The following is a 23419-nucleotide window of genomic DNA, read 5'->3' on the forward strand; positions in this document are numbered from 1 at the left end:
CCGGGAAATTTAAGGGACATCATCAATAAGGGACAGCAGCAGGACACTGCGCTGGGATAAGGGACTTTCCCGTCAAATAAGGGACTGTTGACAGCTATGTTTACCTTTAAAGCGAATAAATAAATATAAGGGGAAATGCCTTCCTTCGCAAAAACGAGCTGCAGGATAGGTTGGAGAGCTGTGGGTCCAGAAGCCAAATACAGCCTTTCAGGCTTCTGCCAATGCTGCGCTAACCTTTCTCCACTCCCTTGAGTGTTTATGGCTGGGTGGATTGTGTCCTTCAACTGTGTTAACGCCTCTTGCCTGCTTTCAAGGAGAGAGGTGTGTGTCCACTTACCTTTCACTTAAGCGTGGGGTTTAAAGGTGGCCTACTGTACAAAGGAAAGACCCTCACTTTCGACACTCATGCTTGATGCTCTCCTGCCTAGATTTGGTGGCTACTCTCTCTGCTTGTGGTAGATTGCTGTGAGTTCAAGAGGCAGATGTGGATGGGGGGAAAGAAGCTGTCTGGAAAGTACATACAGCCCAAACCATCCTAGATTTTTTATCTTCAAACCAGCACTTTGAATTGTGCCTGGAAAGTAATATACATTCTAGCGCAGCCTTTCTCAAGCTTAGGTCCCTGTATGGTGCTGACACTACAACTCCCATCAGCCCTGCTGGCTAGGAATGATGGGAGTTGTAGTCCAACAACATCCAGGAACCCAAGGCTGAGAAGACCGCTATAGTGGCTCACCCTGAGAAACTGGTGAGCTTTCCACTAGATTCCTGAGAAATTCTCCCTGCTTGGCATTTCTTAAAAAGTCACCCTATATCCACAAGCTTCTAATTGTCCTTTGTCTAGATGCTATTTGTACCCACAACTTAACACTATTAATGTGCAGTTCCTCCACTCTATAGGCTACAGGTGGGTGACCACCTGCTGGCCCCCAGCCTCAATTTATGTGGCCCCTGACATCTCAAGCAGCCTCCACTTTGTCAGAGTTCCCTCTCTCCTAATTTCCTATTTGTTTTTCTTGGCTTTAAAATATGTCCCTGCTCTCATCAGCCCGTGCAGTTTCAGAGCAGTATCCTAGTTCTTCCTGGTAGTACAGTTCGGGGAGCAAAGTCTTCTCTGTCGGCTATCTGTGAACAAATTGATAGGCTTCTGTAGAGCACACTAAAGTCAGAAAGGAATTGCTTTCACTTGCTTTCCAGCAGCTGTTATCGGGTCTGCTGCACACAGACACACAAAATCATCTTACTTGAGAGTAACCCCATAAAACTCAGAAGGGTTTATTTCCGAGTACTCCGGAAGAGGATTCTAATTTTAGGTTGCCGCCAGGGCAAGGCTCGCAGCAGAGCAGTCTTTATTCCAAATGAGCTAATTTGTCTCTGATTCTACCTCCGCTAACTCAGTCCTCCTCCTGGCATGTGGCCCTCAACAGATTACCCCTGAGCGAATGTGGCCCTTGGCCAAAGGTGATCCCTCCTTGCCCTAGGCCTTGTAATGCAGTAAGCCAGAGATGTTTGTTCTTCTCTCCCTATGTTTTCCCCCTTATGACCCTGTTTCTTCCTACCCAACAAGCAATTTAGCCAGACTCTCCTTAACAGCAAAATCCTAAACAGGTCTACCAAGAAGTCAGTCCTACTGAATTTCATGGGGCTTGCTCCAAGGTAAGTGAAGCTAGGACCGCAGCCTTGGACTCTGAGCTTTCCCCTGCAGTTTCTCTTCCAATTAACCCAGCTTTTTTTTGGGGGGGGGATAATATGTTTTGTTTTAATTTTGAATTTAAAAAAATAAAAAAACAAACCCAGCTTTAACCATTGGTGAACACTGCTTTTGTTCCAGCTCCAACAAAGATTCGAAGCTGTATTTTCGGAGTGGAAAGCCAACCTGTCCTTGGATGTGCCCACCCACCTGTCAAAATTAAACCCTTCTTGAGATACCAGACACCTAATACTTATTAAGGCAGCTAAAATTGGTCGGCGCAGGGCTGGCCCCATGTGGCAACCATGCTAAATTTAATGCGAACCTGTCAGAGGCCATCAAGTCAAGATAATCCTCCCTTAGTTCCCAGGATTCTCTGGGAGAAGTCATGACTGGTTTTATTCCTTCAATCTATTTTAATTTCCAACAAAGCCACAGATGCTTAAGAGGCATAAGAGTGCTTTAAAATGTATTCTGTGGGTGCGACCTCAAGAGAATTGGCACGACGACGGCAGAAAGTTTCTGTGGAATGAGGCATCTTTTATTTAATTGAGTGTCCTAGTGATGCAGCAATAAAAATGCTCCCACGTTTACAAAGCTAAGCAGGGCCCATTATGGTTTCAAATTGGATGGGGAACCATGTTTTGAAATTCCTGCATTGCAGGTGCGCAGCCTGGGAGTCATTCTGGACTCACAGCTGTCCATGGAGGCGCAGGTCAATTCTGTGTCCAGGGCAGCTGTTTACCAGCTCCATCTGGTATGCAGGCTGAGACCCTACCTGCCCGCGGACTGTCTCGCCAGAGTGGTGCATGCTCTGGTTATCTGTCACTTGGACTACTGCAATGCGCTCTACGTGGGGCTACCTTTAAAGGTGACCCGGAAACTACAACTAATCCAGAATGCAGCAGCTAGACTGGTGACTGGGAGCAGCCGCCGAGACCACATAACACCGGTCTTGAAAGACCTACACTGGCTCCCAGTACGTTTCCGAGCACAATTCAAAGTGTTGGTGCTGACCTTTAAAGCCCTAAATGGCCTCAGTCCAGCATACCTGAAGGAGCATCTCCACCCCCATCGTTCTGCCCGGACACTGAGGTCCAGCACCGAGGCAGTTCCCTCCCTGCAAGAAGCCAAGTTACAGGGAACCAGGCAGAGGGCCTTCTCGGTAGTGGCACCCACCCTGTGGAACGCCCTTCCATCAGATGTCAAAGAGAAAAATAACTACCAAACTTTTAGAAGACATCCCTGTCTAGGGAAGCGTTTAATGTTTAATAGGTTATTGTATTTTAGTATTTTGTTGGAAGCCACCCAACAAAATGGCAGGGTATAAATATTATTATTATTATTATTATTATTATTATTATTATTATTATTACTACTACTACTACTACTACTACTACTACTACTACTACTACTCTTGCAGTCCCCTTCAACACTGATTCTATGGAAGCTGTGGTACAGGCCTAGGCAAACTCGGCCCTCCAGACGTTTTGAGACTACAATTCCCACCATCCCTGGCCACTGGTCCTGTTTAGCTAGGCATGATGGGAGTTGTAGTCCCAAAACATCTGGAGGGCCGAGTTTGGCTATGCCTGCTGTGGTACGATCCAGCAGCAAAAATGTTTCCAGGCTCCCCCCCCCCCCATTTCCTTCTTAAAGCAACTTCAAGGGTAATTAAAAGAAAAGAAATATTGACACTGGGTGGTGAGAGAGAACAATTTCTTTATCGGAGTCGAATCCCAGAGCTATCCAAAGGTAGATCGTAGTTAAAGGCCAAAAAGTGAATTGAGCGGGTGCAAAATCCTTTGAAAAAATAAAATTATATTTCCCATCAACAGAGGGCAGCAGTGTTTCACTGAAACAGCACCTTAAATTGTCCAAGCCACAGCCTGTTTTGCACATTAAATGCGCTTGTGCGTAAAGGCAGGTCAAAGCGAGAGACTTTGGCTGTGGTGGGAAAAAGGGGATTGGGACTAGTGGGTTCTGAGAAGGGGCCAAAAAGCCCCTCTGCCATGGTCCCTCTTCCTGCTCCCAGATTTAGAAGGACATACTCCCCAACATTTCTCCGACAAAAATAGGAATGTCCCATTCCGTAAGGATAATTTTACTCTTTATACCCCCACACATCTTACTGGGTTGCCCCAGCCACTCTGGGCAGCTTCCAACATATATAAAAAACAGAATAAAACATTAAAGGTTTTTAAAAAAAACTTTCCCAAACAGGATTGCCTTCAGACGGCTCAGGGGTCAGATAACGCCATACCCTCCAACATTTCTTCACTGAAAATAGGGACATCCTAAGGAAAAGTGGGACATTCTGGGATCAAATCAGAAACCGGGATGGCTTCTCTAAATCAGGGACGTCCCTGGAAAATAGGGACACTTGGAGGGTCTGGAAGGCACAACCATTTTGCTGGCGTCCTAGGATTCTATGATCCATCTGTCTCGAGAGGCAATGGAGTACGCCTCTGAGGGTGAAGTGAAACCGTTGTGTTAGCCAGTCACGGCCTCTCAGCCTAACCTACCACACAGGGTCATTGTGGGGATTAAATGAGGAGAGGGAGAACCACGTATACCCCCTTGGAGGAAAAAGGTGGGATATAAGCAAATAATAACATTTCTCTTAGCGTTTTGCTCTGAGGTTTATTTGACAAGATGGCGGCTCCTCGCCCTTCCAGATACAGAAACCAGGCGGACTGGCGGCTGAAACGTAATTTGACATTAGTGGTGGGAGAGACTTCATCGCCACACCTATTTATTTATTTTTTAATAAATATTTTATTAAGTTTCCACAATAAAAGACAAAGAAAATACAAAATTACAAAAAATACAATACAAAAATACAGACATTAAACACATCAAAAGAAAAAGAAAAAAGAGATGAAAACACATATAGTAACAAAAAACAAAAATTCCCTCTCATAGTTTCTCATCTTCAATTAGCTTATTTTCTGGACTTCCTCACGTCTCCCGTGCTTGTATCCCTTTTAAAAAATTAATTCAGCAAATTCATATCCTATTAATTTATCTGTTGTTAATCCAATCTTACATTTTACTTTGTTGCTAAAACCCCTCCGATTCATTTCAATGTCCTTAACATTCATAAATTTTACAATATTTCTGCAAATAAATTTTAAATTTCTTCCAATCTTCCTCCACCGTCTCCTCTCCCTGGTCTCGGATTCTGCCAGTCATTTCCGCCATCTCCATATAGTCCTTTAATTGCATCTGCCAATCTTCCAAGGTGGGTAGATCTTGTGTCTTCCAATGCTTTGCGATGAGAATTCTTTCTGCTGCTGTAGTATACATAAAAAAAGTTCTATCCTTCTTTAACACCAATTGGTCCACTATGCCCAGGATTCATCGCCACACCTAAGGCAGCAGGCTAGATTGTAGGGGGGACAAGTTCGGGGGCTTCAGTAGCAACAGCCAGGGTGCTATTGCGGATGCTCCGCCTGAGGCAATCCCTTCATATTGTCTAATGGTAGAGCTGGCCCTGGAAAACAACTGGATTTCTGTTTCCCCCTCAGTGGCAAAGAGGAAGACTCACAATATATGAAAATAGGTTTTGTAGCAAAATATTGATCGCTGCAAGGAAGACTAAAGAGCGGGGGAGACTAGGGTTGCCATACGTCTGAAATTTCCTGGACATATCCAGAATATGGCTGTTGGAAGCAGTGTCTGGGTGGAAATCACTGAAATGTCTGGGAAAATCTGGATGTGTGCTTAAAAAGCAAGGAGATTTGGCAAAACTAAAAAAACAACAACAACCCTCAACAACTTTTGTGTCCAGATTTTCACTTTTTGAAATATGGCAACCCTAGGGAGACCCCTTAATTTTTAAAAATCCATCTTTTGTATTTCAGGCACCATTCCTGTCTGTCTTCCACAAGGCACAAAATGCAAACAAGTGAGGTGATTAAGTATCAGCTGGGCTAGAAAAATGCTTCACCTGTGGTGCTTTTTCACACAGATGTTAAAATGTGCCTCAGCCCCGAAAGAAAGAAAAAGCTGCAGTTCTGCTTATGGGAATTAACTGAGGTAAATATTATTCAGTGATTTGCACACAGGAAGGAATGCTATACATCTGTCAGAGTGGAATACAGATGTGGCCACAAAACCTACATGGGTTTAACTGTTACTCCTGCACCCTCCAGGAACTGGAGAGCAAAAAGGGTCACTCAAGCCAGTGCTACAATTTCCCAGCATTTGTTTGTTCTTTATAGGGGAAAAAATACCAGAATTAATGATTTTTAAAGGATTTAAACGTTTGCAGTGCATGCCAGACCCTCCAAGTATCCCTAATTTCCAGGGACAGTCCCTGATTTAGAGAAGCCACCTCGGTTTCTGATTTGATTCCGAAATGTCCGCTTTTCCTTTGTTGTTTAGTTGTGTCCAACTCTTCGTGACCCCCTGGACCAGAGCACGCCAGGCACTCCTGTCTTCCACTGCCTCCCGCAGTTTGGTCAGACTCATGTTCGTAGCTTTGAGAACACTGTCCAACCATCTCGTCCTCTGTCGTCCCCTTCTCCTTGTGCCCTCCATCTTTCCCAACATCAGCGTCTTTTCCAGGGAGTCCTCTCTTCTCATGAGGTGGCCAAAGTATTGGAGCCTCAGCTTCAGGACCTGTCCTTCCAGTGAGCACTCAGGGCTGATTTCCTTCAGAATGGAGAGGTTTGATCTTCTTGCAGTCCATGGGACTCTCAAGAGTCTCCTCCAGCACCATAATTCAAAAGCATCCATTCTTTGGCGATCAGCCTTCTTTATAGTCCAGCTCTCACTTCCATACATCACTACTGGGAAAACCATAGCTTTAACTATACAGACCTTTGTTGGCAAGGTGATGTCTCTGCTTTTTAAGATGCTGTCTAGGTTTGTCATTGCCTTTCTCCCAAGAAGCAGGCGTCTTTTAATTTCGTGACTGTTGTTACCATCTGCAGTGGAGAAACATTGGAGGGTACGAAGTTATGAGACCCCCAAGCCAAAGAGATAAGTAACTATTCAGCCTCTAGAAGACATCCAAAGGCAGCCCTGTATAGGGAAGTTTTTAAATGTTAAATTATGTTTTTATATGTGTTGGGAGCCTCCCAGAATTGCTGGGGCAACCAAGTCAGATGGACAGAGCAGTGCTTTCTTCTGGGGTGACGCAGGGGTACGCATACTGTCAGAACACACAGCCCCCGGAATGAGACAAACCTCTCTGGGCGTCTTTCTTATGAAGCACAGTCTAGGACGTTCATAAATCTTCAGTCCCGGTGCGCACCAGCGACACATATCCTCAGATATGTGCACACTCACACAGCAGAGTATAGCAGAAGCGAAGTGGAGAGGAGGTGTGGCATTCTAATTTATTCAGCAATGTATACAGGACAAAGCAATCATGGCATCCTCTCACATCTTCTCTGAGAGAGACAGAGAGAAAGTACAAAAGTACAATACAGCGGAAAAGATAAGACTGGCTTCTGTCCTCACACTTTCCAAGTCTGGAAAGTAAACACAGACATGCGATGTAACAATCACACATCCAGCAACGGGAGAATGAAATATACTGACACGTACCCCTAAACATTTTGTGAATCTTCGTACTTTTGTCCATTTACTGTATCTATTTCCCCCCTTTTTGAACTATAAAATGGATATTTTCTGGAGTCAAAATGAGAGTACCCCTAAACATTTTTTAAGGAAAAAAGCACTGGGGCAGATAATAATAATAATAATAATAATAATAATAATAATAATAATAATAAAAAGCTGAATATGACGTCCCTATCTTCATGAGAGAAATGCATGATCTGTAGCTGATGAATTCATAATGTGGGTCTTTTAAGTTACTTAGAATCATAGAATCATAGAGTTGGAAGAGACCACAAGGGCCATCGAGTCCAACCCCCTGCCAAGCAGGAAACACCATCAGAGCACTCCTGACATATGGTTGTCAAGCCTCTGCTTAAAGACCTCCAAAGTAGGAGACTCCACCACACTCCTTGGCAGCAAATTCCACTGTCGAACAGCTCTTACTGTCAGGAAGTTCTTCCTAATGTTTAGGTGGAATCTTCTTTCTTGTAGTTTGGATCCATTGCTCCGTGTCCGCTTCTCTGGAGCAGCAGAAAACAACCTTTCTCCCTCCTCTATGTGACATCCTTTTATATATTTGAACATGGCTATCATATCACCCCTTAACCTCCTCTTCTCCAGGCTAAACATGCCCAGCTCCCTTAGCCATTCCTCATAAGGCATCGTTTCCAGGCCTTTGACCATTTTGGTTGCCCTCCTCTGGACACGTTCCAGTTTGTCAGTGTCCTTCTTGAACTGTGGTGCCCAGAACTGGACACAGTACTCCAGGTGAGGTCTGACCAGAGCAGAATACAGTGGCACTATTACTTCCCTTGATCTAGATGCTATACTCCTATTGATGCAGCCCAGAATTGCACTGGCTTTTTTAGCTGCCGCGTACGGGAAACAATCTGTACAAAAGGAAATTATCATTGAGCGAAAATGGTACACGAGAAAAGAGCGAGGAACATCAGAGGATGGTGGATGCCTTGTCACCAAGTGTTAATCCTCTTTGAACAGAATAATCTCTCACCCGCCACCCACCCCTTTGTCCGGCATGTATTCCCAACTTGGATAAGGGCAATGCCTGGAGTGTGTTTTTGTTTCGGTGTGTGTGTGTTTGGTGGGTCGAGTCAGAAGCTTCATGGCTATCATCTCTTTCCGGAGAGAAGCTGCAACGCACACATCTCATGCTCGGCTCGAGAGGCAAGGCTGCCCTTGCTTTTGGATAGCATTCAAGCCCAGCTTTCCTCCCAGCTTGCTCTCATTTATATAATGAACCGGAGGGAGGCTGTGCCAGGTTCTGCCACTAGGAAGAGGCTGTGCCGTTCAGAAAAATTATGATCAGATTCCATGTGTGCGTGTGTTTATGTGTCACATGTGCAAAACTCACTCAAGGTTGCTGCTGTTCTTTCCAGCACAGCCCCTGCAACACAATGGCCACCTTTTCTTCAAGCTCCTCCTCCTATATCATTAGCAACAGCCTGAGATACACAGAAATTTAACAAGTGAAACTTTGGGTCATGTCGATTAGGGAAATCTTTCCACTAAATGTCTGCATGCGAGGCTGTTGTCGAAGACCCAGGCTAATAAGGGAAAGAACCAGTGCTTTTTTCCCTAAAAAAAAAATGTTTACTCCCATTTTGACTCAAGAAAATCACCATTTTATAGATCAAATCGGGAAAAACAAATGCAGTAAATGGACAAAAGCACAAAGATTCACAAAATGTTTAGGCGTATGCGTACCCCTGTGTACCCCCAAGGGAAAAGCACTGGAAATAACTATCCTGTGCCCTAGAGTGGCCAAAAAAAAATCAGTAAAAGGAACTTGGTCTGCGCTGAAAGCTACAGACACGCAATGCATTGGAAGCATGTGACTTCCTCCAAGGAATTCTGGAGAACTTCGGTTTGTTGATGGGAATTATAGTTCTGCAAGGGGTGAACTACAATTCCCATGGGCTTTTTAAAAAGGGAAGCCACATGCTTTAAGTGCATTGTGTGTGTATGCAGCTTGAAAAGCAGGGCACAATGGCTTTCTCCAGTATTGGGTTGTTTCCCATCAGCTGTGGCTTCACTTATTATAATAATAATAATTTATTATTTATACCCCGCCCATCTGGCTGGGATTCCCCAGCCACTCTGGGCGGCTTCCAAAAGAATATTAAAATACTGTGATACATCAAACATTAAAAGCTTCCCTAAACAGGGCTGCCTTCAGATGTCTTCTAAAAGTCTGGTAGTTGTTGTTCTCTTTGACATCTGGTAGGAGGGTGTTCCACAGGGCGGGTGCCACTACTAAGAAGGCCCTCTGCCTGGTTCCCTGTAACTTGTCTTCTCGCAGTGAGGGAACTGCCAGAAGGCCCTCGGTGCTGGACCTCACATGTTGTAGGCAGTTGAGCTACAGAACAAAACACTTCTGGAGGCAAAATATTTCTGCAGCACGGGGTTGGACTAGATGACCCTTGTGGTCCCTTTCAACTCTACAATTCTATGATCTTCATGTACAGTCTTCCATTGTGTGTGTGTGCCCCCTACAGGAGAAGAGGGTGCATCAACATTTGGTGCTCTGTCTCTGAGCTATGGCGCTTTTGCTGTGTGATCATGGGTGCCTCTGTCCAACCTGCCTCTTTTTGGGGAAACGGGCTCCAGCGCATTCCATAAATTTAGGTTTGCACAATTAAATTGGTTTCAGGGGCTCCATTTGCTTTAGCGCAACCCGTGTCCACTTTAAGGGACTGTTATGTACTGAGTTGAATAGGATCCAAACTGCAGCAGTCTGATTGGTCCTAGAACAATAGGATCCAAAATGCAGCAGTCTGATTGGTCCTAGAACAATAGGATTCAGAATGCAGCAGTCTGATTGGTCCTAGAACAATGCAGCAGTATGATTGGTTGGCAGGAACCACCCAATCCTGCTCCAGATAGAAGTGAATCCACAACCTGATTGGCTTACAGTAGAATTCCGGAATTAGCCAATCATGTGCAGCCCATTGTGTAAATAATGTATATAAAGCAGATACTGTGAGGGGACTTTCATTCATTCCTCCTCACCACTATGAGCTGAATAAAGAGCATGAAATCACTTTGCGACTCTGAGTATATTTCAGGGACACAGACTTTTAGCACAGTTAGGAGAGATGGGGGAACGCATTGAAAAGTGTGGGGCGGACAAAAGGTGGGCGGGGAGTTGTATAAATGCCATGCGATCAAATCGGGAGGAACGTTCATTGTCTTAGAACAGGGGTTAGCAAACTTTTTTCGGCAGGGGGCCCGTCCACTGTCCCTCAGACCTTGTGGGGGGCCAGACTATATTTTGAAAAATAAATAAAAAATGAACGAATTCCTATGCCCCACAAATAACCCAGAGATGCATTTTAAATAAAAGGACACATTCTACTCATGTAAAAACACACTGATTCCCGGACCGTCTGCAGGCCACATTTAGAAGGCGATTGGGCTGGATCCGGCCCCCGGGCCTTAATTTGCCTACCCATGTCGTAGGTGAACAACCTTGCAAGCAAAGCAGAGCAGAAGCTCTGTAAAGACCTGGATGCGATCTAACCTCTCTGCATGAGCTTTGTGGACGTAAAGTCAGGATGGATGCTCTATAAACAGTTCATCTGGAGGAGCCTTGACAGGTATGCGCTGGGATGGCAATTATCGATATATTTCTGAAGGGTGGGCGTTTTCACCGGAAAGCCACCGTTCTTAGTCTGCTGGAGGAAAACCAGCGGTGCTTCTAGAAAAACTGGTGCCGGTACTCACCGTGAAGTTCTTACAGTGCGTGCCACGCTTTTTAGCAACAACAAAAAGAGGTGCCAGTACTGCAGTGTGGCACCTTAAAGCAGCCTTAAGCTTTCAAGGCAAACTTTGCCAACCTGTTGCTCTCCAAATTTATTGCGGTGTGAGCTTCCATGGACGGCAGCCTGCTCCGTTCTCCTTATTTGTGCCCGCTTTCTCCCCTCCCCGTCCCGTGGCCCCCCCTTTCACTGAAGCCCAGTCGCATATGGGGTTCCATCACACTGAACGGATTAAGGTTAATCAGCCACAAATCCCTGCGTCTAAAAAACAAACTAATCATCAAGATTTCCACACTCTCCGCCCAGCTGCTCCCTGGCGGCCTGGCCTCAGAAGCCTGCGGAGCCAGAGATGGGGAGGGGCAGTTTGGGGAGGCTGGGGGGGGGAGTTAGGGTGTCTCTGGGTTAAACCTCTAAAAATACACACACACACACACACACACACACCGTTTCTTCTAGGGCTGGTGTGGAACGCTAGCAATAGGCGCTCTGGAGAGTTTGGCTTCTGGAGATGGTACTTCAAAGAATCATAGAAGGGTAGAGTTGGAAGGGACCCCTAGAGCCATCTAGTCTAACCCCCTGCAATGCAGGGATCTCAGCTAAAGCATCCATTGCAGGTGGCCACGCAACCTCCGCTGAAAAATATCCAAGGAAAGAGTTCACAACCTCCCGAAGGAGTCCATTCCACTGTTCTTAGTGTCAGGAAGTTCTTCCTGGTCAACACCAGATTTAGGGCAGTGTGGGACGTTCCCCCACACAGAGCACTGGGCCGATGGGGTGCACAATTGAGAAGATCCATAATTGAGAATGTTCATTTGGGGGTGCCAAATTTAGGCCTCGCTCAGGGTGCCATACTACCAAAATCTGCCCGTCCTGATGTTTAGTCGGAATCTCATTTCTTGTAACTCATATCTCCTCTCAGTCTCTTCTTTTCCAGATCCTTCAACCATTCTTCATAAGGCTTGGTTTCCAGACCCACTAAGGTCCAGCTCCGAGGGCCTTCTCGGGGTTCCCTCACTGCGAGAAGTGAGGTTGCAGGGAACCAGGCAGAGGGCCTTCTCGGCAGTGGCACCCTCTTTGTGGAACGCCCTCCCATCAGATGTCAAGGAAATAAGCAACTATCTGACTTTTAGAAGGCATCTGAAGGCAGCCCTGTTTAGGGAAGTTTTTAATGTTTGGGGTTTTATTCTGTTTTTAGTGTTCTGTTGTGAACCGCTCAGAGTGGCTGGGGAAACCCAGTCAAATGGGTGGGGTATATATAATAAAATTGTTGTTGTTGTTGTTAATCATCATAATCATCATCAATATCATCTTGGTCGCCTTCCTCTGCACACATTCCAGCTTGTCAATGTCCTTCTCAAATTGTGGCACCCAGAACTGGACACAGGACTCCAGGTGTGGTCTGACCAAGGCAGAATAGAGCGCGGGTGGCGCTGTAGTCTAAACCACTGAGCCTAGGGCTTGCTGATCAGAAGACTGGCAGTTCGAATCCCCACGACGGGGTGATCTCCCGTTGCTGGGTCCCTGCTCCTGCCAACCTAGCAGTTTCAAAGCACGTCAAAGTGCAAGTAGATAAATAGGTACCAATCCGGCGGGAAGGTAAAGGGCGTTTCCGTGCGCTGCTCTGGTTTCGCCAGAAGCGGCTTAGTCATGTTGGCCACATGACCCGGAAAAACTGTCTGTGGACAAAACATCGGCTCCCTTGGCCAGTAAAGTGAGATGAGTGCCGCAACCCCAGTCTCGTTCACGACTGGACTTAACTGTCAGGGGTCGTTTATCTTTATGACTTCCCTTTATCTGGGAAGGGGTTTGTGTGTTATTGTTTTGTTGTTTCGCTTTAATTGTTTACATGTGTTTTATCTTGTATTTTACTTTGCGAACCACCCTGAGATATTTTGATGACGGCTGGTATATAAATCGAATCAATCAATAAATAATTTGAAAAGGAGTCGAATTAAAAAAGTAAATATATTGCCAGGTAAGGTAATCTGTAACATTTGCAGATAAATTGGAATAATTGGGGGGGGGGATACATGCAACAGTCAGGAGAACCATCGACGCATCTAGGAGGGTATGCGGGAAGTCAGATTTGGAAGGAAAGAAATATTATATTTGTTTTAATTGGGGACCAATTTGTAAAAGATAGAAAATCAATAAAAAAATATTTAAGGGGAGAAAATATTTGCTGCATAAAGAAGTACTTATTCTCTACTTTCTCCATTCCACAAATAGATTTTTTTATAAACTTCAATCCTGTCTCCACTTACCCGCTTTTTCTCTAAACTAAAAATTTCCATTTTGGGCACCAAGGTGAAATCCTTGCCTCTGCAGGTGAAATCTCCAATTCCCTGTTTTGCGAAGACACAACCGGGCTGCAAAAAAAACTCCCCAAACCCCCAATGCATTTTATTAGCAGGGGCATTTTGGAAAACCCAACTATAAGTTGCTTTGCAGAAGTTGCACCTCTTTCACAAACCGATCTTCCTTGTCCTTGTCGGCTTCTATGAACACAACCCCCCCCCCCCCCAGAAGTTTTTGCTCCAACCCAGGAAAGGGAGGGACTGGACTACAGCTCCCATCATCCCTTGCCATGGGTCACGCTGCTTGGGTCTGATGGAAATGGGGACTTAACAAATTTGAGCCCCTCAGCTACTGAAGGTAACGGGGCCCTTTATATGTCCAGCTGTCCTTTGTCAACAACAAATTGTCGCTGTTTTTTGTGTTGAACATATGCTATATGGTAATTTATGGACCTAATAGGTATCTAAAGCCATTTGCACATAACAAAATATGTCTTATCAAAGTAATTGTAAACTGAAATACATGCAGTTAAGAAGTATATCAATAGTGAATTAATTATTAAGCTCTAACTTAAAACGATTTTTTTTATCCATAACAAATTTAATAATGCAACACATTGACATTTGGCAATAACAAAAATTCCTTTAGAAACACAGTTTACAAAGACTCATAATCTAGTCTCTAGAAACTTGCTATAACATTTAATAATAATAGGTGTAAATATATGATGCAAACTACTAATAATTATCAATAGCAGAATGTAGGTACCCTAGATATAGATATAAGCAAACCCGTGATATTTTAGGGAGCAAGCGAGCAGGCAGGGCCCATTATAGGAGCCTGCACAACACAAAACACTGTTGCTGTATGTAGGTTTTATTTTATTTGTTTTTTATCTTATATTTTGGAAATGTACATCCGGTTTCTTTTTCCTTTAAATTTTTTTTTGGGCCCCCAAGAGAGTGGGGCCCTGAGCTATAGCTTGTTTAGCTTATACGTAAATCCGGCACTGACTACTGGACTTCTGGCAAGCGATGGGCTGCACCTCACAACGGTTGGGAGGAATGTTTTTGCCAAAAATCTCAGAAACCTCACCAGGAGGGCTTTAAACTGACTAATGTGGGGGAGGGAGACAGTGCTCCTGAAGGTAGGAGCCTATCAATTAATGAAGATGATCATCCAAATGTCATAGACCAAATGGAGCAAACAGCATGCAGACCTAGTGGTGGGAGGAAAAAATCCTTAAATAAGAGACACGGGGGAATGATTAATGGACTTCAATGTCTGTACACTAATGCGCAAAGCATGGGAAATAAACAAGATGAGCTTGAGCTCTTGGTACAGCAAACTAAATATGACATAATAGGCATCACTGAAACCTGGTGGGATAAGTCCCACGATTGGAATGTAATAATGGAGGGATGCAATCTATTTCAGAGAAACAGACCAGACAAGAAAGGAGGAGGATTGGCGTTATATGTCAGGGATGTGTATACCTGTGAAGAGATCCAAAATTTAGAACCTCAAAGCCAAAGTGAGAGCATTTGGGTCAAAATTAAGGGAGAGAAGAATAACAGTGACCTCATTGTGGGAGTTTACTATAGATCCCCAAGCCAAACGGAGGACATAGATGATGCCTTCCTGGAACAGACGGCCAAGCATGCAAAAGGAAGGGAGATAGTAGTAATGGGGGACTTCAATTACCCGGATATTTGTTGGATGTCAAACTCAGCCAAGAGCATAAGGTCAAACAGATTCCTCACTGGTCTTGCAGACAACTTCATTGTCCAGAAAGTGGGAGAAGCAACAAGAGGAACAGCCATTTTAGATCTGGTCCTAACCAATGTTGATGACCTGGTTAGTGGGGTAGAAGTGGAAGGATCATTAGGCGCGAGTGATCATGCTCTTCTGAAGTTTACTATACAGCGGAAAGGAGCAGCCAAGCATACTAGGACTCAATTTCTTGACTTTATGAAAGCCGACTTCATAAAACTTAGGGAAGTGCTGGGTGAGATCCCATGGACAGTAATACTAAAAGGAAAGGGAGTTCATGATGGCTGGGAGTTTGTTAAGAGGGAGATAGTAAAAGCACAACTTCAGGCAATACCAATGAGAAGGAAACATGGAAGGTGCCTAAAGAAGCCAGGGTGGCTATCTAAAGAACTTTTAACTGAGTTAAGATTAAAAAAGGATGTGTACAAAAAATAGAAAAGGGGGGAAACCACCAAAGAGGAATTCAAACAAATAGCCAGCACGTGTAGACACAAAGTCAGAAAAGCTAAAGCACAGAATGAACTCAGGCTTGCTAGAGAGGTTAAAAGCAACAAAAAAGGCTTTTATGGGTATGTTTGTAGCAAAAGGAAGAACAAAGAAACAGTGGGGTCACTCAGAGGAGAAGATGGTGAAATGCAAACAGGGGACACAGAAAGGGCTGAATTCCTCAATGCCTTCTTTGCCTTAGTCTTCTCCGATAAAGAAAACAATGCCCAACCTGAAGAATTTGGAGCAAATGATTCAGCAGAGGAAACACAGCCCAGAATAACTAAGGAGATAGTACAAGAATACTTGGCTAGTCTAGATGTATTCAAGTCTCCAGGGCCAGATGAACTGCATCCAAGAGTATTAAAAGAACTGACAGATGTGATCTCAGAACCACTGGCAGTCATCTTTGAGAATTCCTGGAGAACAGGCGAAGTCCCGGCAGACTGGAGGAGGGCAAATGTTGTCCCTATTTTCAAAAAGGGGGAAAGAGAGGACCCAAATAATTTCTGCCCAGTCAGTCTAACATCAATACCAGGGAAGATTCTGGAGCAGATCATTAAGCAAACAGTCTGTGAGCACCTAGAAAGGAATGCTGTGATCACCAATAGTCAGCATGGATTTCTGAAAAATAAGTCATGTCAGACTAACCTGATCTCGTTTTTTGACAGAATTACAAGCCTGGTAGATGAAGGGAACGCAGTGGATGTAGCCTACCTTTATTTCAGCAAGGCATTTGACAAGGTGCCCCATGATATTCTTGTAAAGAAGCTGGTAAAATGCGGTCTTGACTATGCTACCACTCAGTGGATTTGTAACTGGCTGACTGACCGAACCCAAAGGGTGCTCATCAACGGTTCCTCTTCATCCTGGAGAAGAGTGACTAGTGGGGTGCCACAGGGTTCTGTCTTGGGCCCGGTCTTATTCAACATCTTTATCAACGACTTGGATGATGGACTCAAGGGCATCCTGATCAAATTTGCAGGTGACACCAAACTGGAAGGGGTGGCTAACACCCCAGAGGACAGGATCACACTTCAAAACGACCCCGACAGATTAGAGAACTGGGCAAAAACAAACAAGATGAATTTTAACAGGGAGAAATGTAAAGTATTGCACTTGGGCAAAAAAAATGAGGGGCACAAATACAAGATGGGTGACACCTGGCTTGAGAGCAGTACATGTGAAAAGGATCTAGGAGTCTTGGTTGACCACAAACTTGACATGAGCCAACAGTGTGACGCTGCAGCTAAAAAAGCCAATGCAATTCTGGGCTGCATCAATAGGAGTATAGCATCTAGATCAAGGGAAGTAATAGTGCCACTGTATTCTGCTCTGGTCAGACCTCACCTGGAGTACTGTGTCCAGTTCTGGGCACCACAGTTCAAGAAGGACAAACTGGAACGTGTCCAGAGGAGGGCAACCAAAATGGTCAAAGGCCTGGAAACGATGTCTTATGAGGAATGGCTAAGGGAGCTGGGCATGTTTAGCCTGGAGAAGAGGAGGTTAAGGGGTGATATGATAGCCATGTTGAAATATATAAAAGGATGTCATATAGAGGAGGGAGAAAGGTTGTTTTCTGCTGCTCCAGAGAAGCGGACACGGAGCAATGGATCCAAACTACAAGAAAGAAGATTCCACCTAAACATTAGGAAGAACTTCCTGACAGTAAGAGCTGTTCGACAGTGGAATTTGCTGCCCAGGAGTGTGGTGGAGTCTCCTCCTTTGGAGGTCTTTAAGCAGAGGCTTGACAACCATATGTCAGGAGTGCTCTGATGGTGTTTCCTGCTTGGCAGGGGGTTGGACTCGATGGCCCTTGTGGTCTCTTCCAACTCTATGATTCTATGATTCTACCCTGGTTTGTAAAATAACGATGACTTCCTCTCGCTGCTGGAAGTGGCTGCAGATGACATCAGTTCTGTTTGCCTCTTTTCTGCTTCATGGCTGAGCGAGACATTACAATTGCACCTCATTCTCTCCTTGCAAAAGAATGGGGCTAAGATTGAATCCTAAAGTTGGAAGGTAGGAATCTGTTTGCCCAACGTGGTGCCTAAATCTACAACCTCAGTCTCTTGTACTGCCAAATTATTCTGATTTAAATGTGCATTTTGCATTTGACTTCCTTCAGTCGTGTTTTCTTTGGAAATGCTTAAGTTTTGTTGTTGTTAACTTTGCTGCGTTAAATATGCATTCCGTAGTTGGCCTCCTTCGTAATGTTCAATTTTGAAATCTTTATAAGATAATATTTTAGTTTCCTGCTAATTATGTTGCTTTGAGAAAAAATGTTTCTGGGTCCGCGATCTTCATCCCGTGAGTAATTTTATAGATGGACTAATGGTAAGGCAACTTTCTGTGTTTCTCTGTCCACCCCTTTTCCAGTCTCGGTGCCTTTAACGGAAGCAGCTATTCCTGTCATTGGGAAAGCTCCATCTGTTGAATTACTGCCTGTCCTACAGCTGTTGCAATGCACGCAGCTTCTGTCAGGGGCAAAAAGGGTGGAAACCTGTGGCACTGCAAGAATGGGCTAATATAAAGCACTGATCTCAACTGGGGCCAGGGCCTTTTCAGTACTGGCCCCGACTTGGCGGAATGCTCTGTCACAAGAGACTAGGGCCCTGCGGGACTTGACATCTTTCCGCAAGGCCTGCAAGACAGAGCTGTTCCGCCTGGCCTTTGGTTTGGACTCAGTCCGACCCTTATGTTTCCCTCCCCTTATGGTTTTGATCTATGGGCTACTTTTAAAATGAGGCTGCAATTTTAAATTGCATTTTAACCTGTATTTTAAATTGGTCCCCCCCCCCACCTATTATGTTTTTACTATAATTTTACTGGTGTTAGCCGCCCTGAGCCTGGCTCTGGCAGGGGAGGGTGGGGTATAAATAAAGTTTATTATTATTATTATTATTATTATTATTATTATTATTATTATTATTAATTTTTATTATTATGATGATCTTATTAAGAGAGTGAATTTACAGCCTTGGGATGTTTGTATCTGCACTGTGCCATGGAAGGGGGCTAATGATTTGTTACTTTGGGTTGTCCAAGACCAGGAAGGGCGTCTTGGAGAAGGGCGAAAGCCCATGGCTGCTTGCAGCTTTCGTGGCCGTTTAATTTTACTCTTAATTTTAATGTGAATGATTTATGTGCAGTTAACATGCCCAAATCACATTGTCGGTGAAACCGTAAACAAATCCTAGGGAGCATTTTCTGCCTCCCATGCAACTTTGTTCTTGCTGTGTCGAAAGACAATGGAGTGTGCCTCTGGGGGCACAGTCAAACCTCTGGAGAATCACAGCACCTGCTGTGGCTGCAGAGAACGGGAACTCGTAGCTGCTGCCTCCTGCGTTGTTTCTGCTGCATTAGCAGCACCAAAGTGACCTCTCCGGGGTGCAGGCCTGGTCAGTGTGGTTGGAGGTCCTGGGCTGCTCAGACGACAAGACCCCCCCCCCTCTCAGTCTCACTGATGGGGTCCAAAGGAAAGCAGAGCAAGACATTTGGCTGCAGGAGTTGCCAGAAGGAGGCAACCCAACTGTTTTAGGGATTCCACGCTGGATTTGTGTAGGGCTTACTCCTTTTCTTCTCCCGAAGATAGACCGCAAGGCAGCAGAGGTTGAGGATCTGAGTTTTCCTTCTCCTATTTTTTAAAAAAATGTTTATTAAAATTTCACAAACAATAAAAAGTTTCAAAATTTAAACATAAGAAAAACTTCAAGAATAAAAACATACAATAACAAAACAAAAAAAATACACAGTAAAAAAACAATTAGCAAAAGAAAGGAAGAAAAGAGAAGAAAAGAAAGAAAAGAGAACCCAAAAAGCAGAACAGAAAATAGATTAATATTTTCATCTCTTATACTTCATTCACTAGTTTCTTGACCTCCTCACACCTCCCATTTTGTATTCCAGTTCAGATATTAAGTTCAGCAAATCCTTACCCTCTAGCATTTATCCTTTATCAATCCCCATTTACATTTTCTTAAGATTCTTTTTACCAATACCACTTCTTTTCAATCAAACATCATTTTAATATTCCTTAATTTTACAGTGCTTCTGCAAGTAGTCTTTAATTTTTTTCCAATCTTCCTCCACCGACTCTTCTCCCTGGTCGCAAATTCTGCCAGTCATTTCTGCCAATTCCATGTAGTCCATCACTTTCATCTGCCATTCTTCCAGTGTGGGTAGCTCCTGGGTCTTCCAACTGAGTTTTCCTTCTCCTAGATGGGCTCCCTTCCCAGGTGGGTGAGCCCCCTCCAGTGGCGTAGCGTGGGTTGTCAGCACCCGGGGCAAGGCAGGTAATTTGCGCCCCCTAACCCGGGGCAAGGCAAGTAATTTGCGCCCCCTAACCTGCCGCCGCTGCCAGCTTCTTCTTGCTGCTGCCTGGTCTGGTCTGGTGTGGTTCTCTCCCGCGCTCAGCGCTGCGCTGGGCGGCCGCTGCACTGTCCCTCCCCCAGACAGTCCCTCGCTCTCTCTCCGCACCGCACGCCTGGCACCCACCCCCTCCACAGTGGACGGCGACCCAGCGGCTCGGATCGGATTCGCACAGCCAGCACTGCAGTGAGAGAGAGTGAGTGAGCCAGGTAGGGGCAGAGAGCTGCGAGTGCGAGCGCACGCCCCCAGATGTTGCGCCCGGTGTGGCCGGCCCCCCCTGCACCCCCCACGCTACGCCACTGGCCCCCTCTCCCCCTCATTTCCCTCTATAGTATGGGGAGGCAAACAAAGGTCTGGGGGCTGGATCCGGCCCAATCACGTTCTAAATCCGGCCCGCGGGCGGTCTGGGAATCAGCGTGTTTTTACATGAGAAGAATGTGTCCTTTTATTTAAGATGCATCTCTGGGTAATTTGTGGGGAATAGGAAGACCAGGAGGGAGGGGAGCTTGTCACAGCAGGAGGGGGAGACACCTGTTACTCTTCACCACCCGGGTTCATCTCTGCCTCTTGGCCTCCTTCCTCCCAATTTTCCTGCTTCCTAAACTTTGGAACTCACTGCCTGTTGACATCAGTCCCTACTGGACTCTTTTCGGCACCCGCTAAAAACATTTTTGTTTAGGGAAGCATGCCCAGATATGTAGAATGCCAACATATAGCTTTAATCTGTTTTTAGTTTTAACAATTCAAAGACTTGTTCTTAACTGTTTGCTGCCGGTGGTTTTATTCTCTTCGCAAACTGCTTTGAGGTGTGTTGTTTTTTCCCCCAACAATCAAGGCGGCGCATAAGTTTTATGAAACGAAATAAATACAATTTCAGGGAGGTGGCAGGAGCTGGAAGTCTCTCCCACCCCTGCCACTGCTGTCAGATTGCCAGGCAGTTCTTTTTATTTAGCGTATTAAATTAATGTCGACTTCTCTGTGCAGAAAGAAGCCTAATTTTCCGCCAGCCGCACGCTCGCCTGAAAAACAAGGAGGCTTGCTTTGGCAGGGAGAATAGGGCCTGTTGGTATGTTGCAAGCCCAGAATTATATCGCCATGCACTGCCCCCCCCAGCCCACCCTCCGGACACCGGTCCGGGCTGCCTCCGAGTCCACCCTCTGCACATTTCCAAAGGTATTAACAAGAGCTTGGAATTCCTGGATGGATTTGTGCACAATGATGCCATTGTCCTGTCTCTTCTGTTTGAAGCCCCCTCCTGCAAGCCACGTGTCCCCCTCGGGTCTGCGGTTTTGCCCTTCCAATTCAACATTTGGGTCGGGCGCTCGTTGACGGGGCCAGGGACTTGCTGTCAGATCGCTTGCGGGACCCTCTCAAACCCTGCTCAGGACCGTGAAAAGGGTAGAAATGTGCCAAGCGTTTAGTTATTTTAAGTCATGGGTAGGCAACCTAAGGCCCGGGGGCCGGATCCGACCCAATCGCCTTCTGAATCCAGCCCGCTGACAGTCTGGAAATCAGCGTGTTTTTACATTGGCTGTATTTTCATACTTTCTTGGAAGCCGCCCAGAATGGCTGGGGAAACCTAGCCAGCCTAACCAGATGGGCGGGGTATAAATAATAAATTATTAGTATATATTATGAGTAGAATGTGTGCTTTTATTTAAAACACATCTCTGGGTTATTTGTGGGGCCTGCCTAGCGTTTTTACATGAGCAGAATGTGTGCTTTGTTTAAAATGCATCTCTGGGTTATTTGTGGGGCATAGGAACTCGTTCGGTTTTTCATCTTCAAAATATAGTCCGGCCCCCCCACTAGGTCTGAGGGACAGTGGACTGGCCCCCTGCTGAAAAAGTTTGCTGACCCCTGTTTTAAGTCATGGGTAGGCAACCTAAGGCCAGGGGGTTGGATCCGGCCCATTTGCCTTCTCAGTCCGGCCCGCGGACGCTCCAGGAATCAGCGTGCTTTTACATGAATAGAATGCATCCTTTTATTTAAAATGTATTTCTGGGTTATTTGTGGGGCCTGCCTGGTGTTTTTGCATGAGTAGTATGTTGTTTTTTAAAAATTTAAAATGCATCTCTGGGTTATTTGTGTGGCATTGGAATTCATTCATTCCCCCCCCCCCCCAATATAGTCCAGCCCCCCACTGAAGGATGGTAGACCGGCACCTGGCTGAAAAAGTTTGCTGATCCTTGTTTTAAGTCATTGCATGTGGCGGGGGTGTCCCGTTTTGGTTTTTATGGCCTAGCCACCAAAACGCCTTAGGAATATCCCCAATTGGCATAGAATTGTAGAGTTGGGAGGGAACAAGGCAGGAATGTCAGCCGAAGCATCCATGATAGATGGGAGAGAAAACTCCCAAGATGCAAGAGTCATTTTGGCAAATAGTTCAATCCTTTACAGGGATGCCTTTGGCAACCTAACCAGCCATAGGGAGCAGCCCCTCTGGCAACCATTTTGGGCGGTTCCTTGCCCTCTAAAAAAAAAGAAGGCAAACCTAGCAGACGGTTATTCTATTAAAGAGCAGGCTAGACGTTTTCTTAAACAACTTTTAAAAAGTGAAAACGGTTTACCACAACGCCTACGGAAAGAGAACTTCTCTGGGAATTTGCCGCCTTTCTTACCAGGCTGTGCAAACAACCCCGTCTTAGTTAAACTAAGACAGATACTTAGCCGCCCGCAGCAATTAAAAGGCATATTAAACTCTCGTTTCGAAAGGTTTATGCCCATCGGTAAACCCAGCCGTCCGATTTAAAAGACTCTGAGCTGTTAAGACAGAGCAGTGCACAGCCTTGAATCGATGCACTTAATTGCTATATAAAAAGAACAGATTGAGCAGCAAACTTTAAGCACTGGTTTTGGGGGGGGTTATCGTTTCAGGGCTTTTCCCATTACGCTCATGAAGCCTCTGAGGTTTGGGTGCCATTTTACACACACACACACACACACACACACACCTGGATTGGGGAAAGTGTAACTTCCAGGTGAGTTTGAGCCCTAGTACTACCAAAGTTCCTTTTTTAAAAAATCAAGCTACTAGTCCATAGGCATTGGAATACAATAGCCAATGATCAAGGGAGGGAAACAATAGTCTGAGGGCGGAATTGTTGTGGGAATTGAGCTCTCCCCCCCCCCCAATAAATAAATCTCCTTATCAATTTGTTTCTTCGAAATGCACAGCTTAGGTGAATTTGCAGTTCTTCTCCAGGGTGTAGTAGCCCAGGGAGGGGGACAAACACCCCCCTTAAATCAAGTAAATAATTAAAAAATGCTTAACTAAAAGTAGAAATTGTAGAAAGATTTTGACAGGTATTTCTGAGCGCTTGGAGGTCCGAAAAAAAGTGATTTTAAGCAACGGTGGTTGAGAGTCGTTTTGTTCCGAATCTGCTAGACAAGAGCCAGTCAGAGGATAATAACAGGTGGGGCTGTCCTGGCTGCCCCCCCAAAAAAA

The 23419-nt window shown here is 45.2% G+C and overlaps 1 protein-coding gene across 1 annotated transcript in view; it reads left to right on the plus strand.

Moving 5' to 3' along the window:
• Positions 1-13648: 13648 nt before the first annotated feature.
• Positions 13649-23419, plus strand: part of LOC309536921 (homeobox protein otx5) — a 71249-nt gene continuing 61478 nt past the window's right edge. Inside the window, exon 1 of the mRNA XM_082231322.1 lies at positions 13649-13698. The gene's annotated coding sequence lies outside the window, so the exon portion shown is untranslated. The remainder of the gene's footprint in view (positions 13699-23419) is intronic.

Source organism: Podarcis vaucheri (assembly GCF_965113315.1).
Source record: "Podarcis vaucheri genome assembly, chromosome: 7".
NCBI classification, from domain to species: Eukaryota; Metazoa; Chordata; class Lepidosauria; order Squamata; family Lacertidae; genus Podarcis; species Podarcis vaucheri.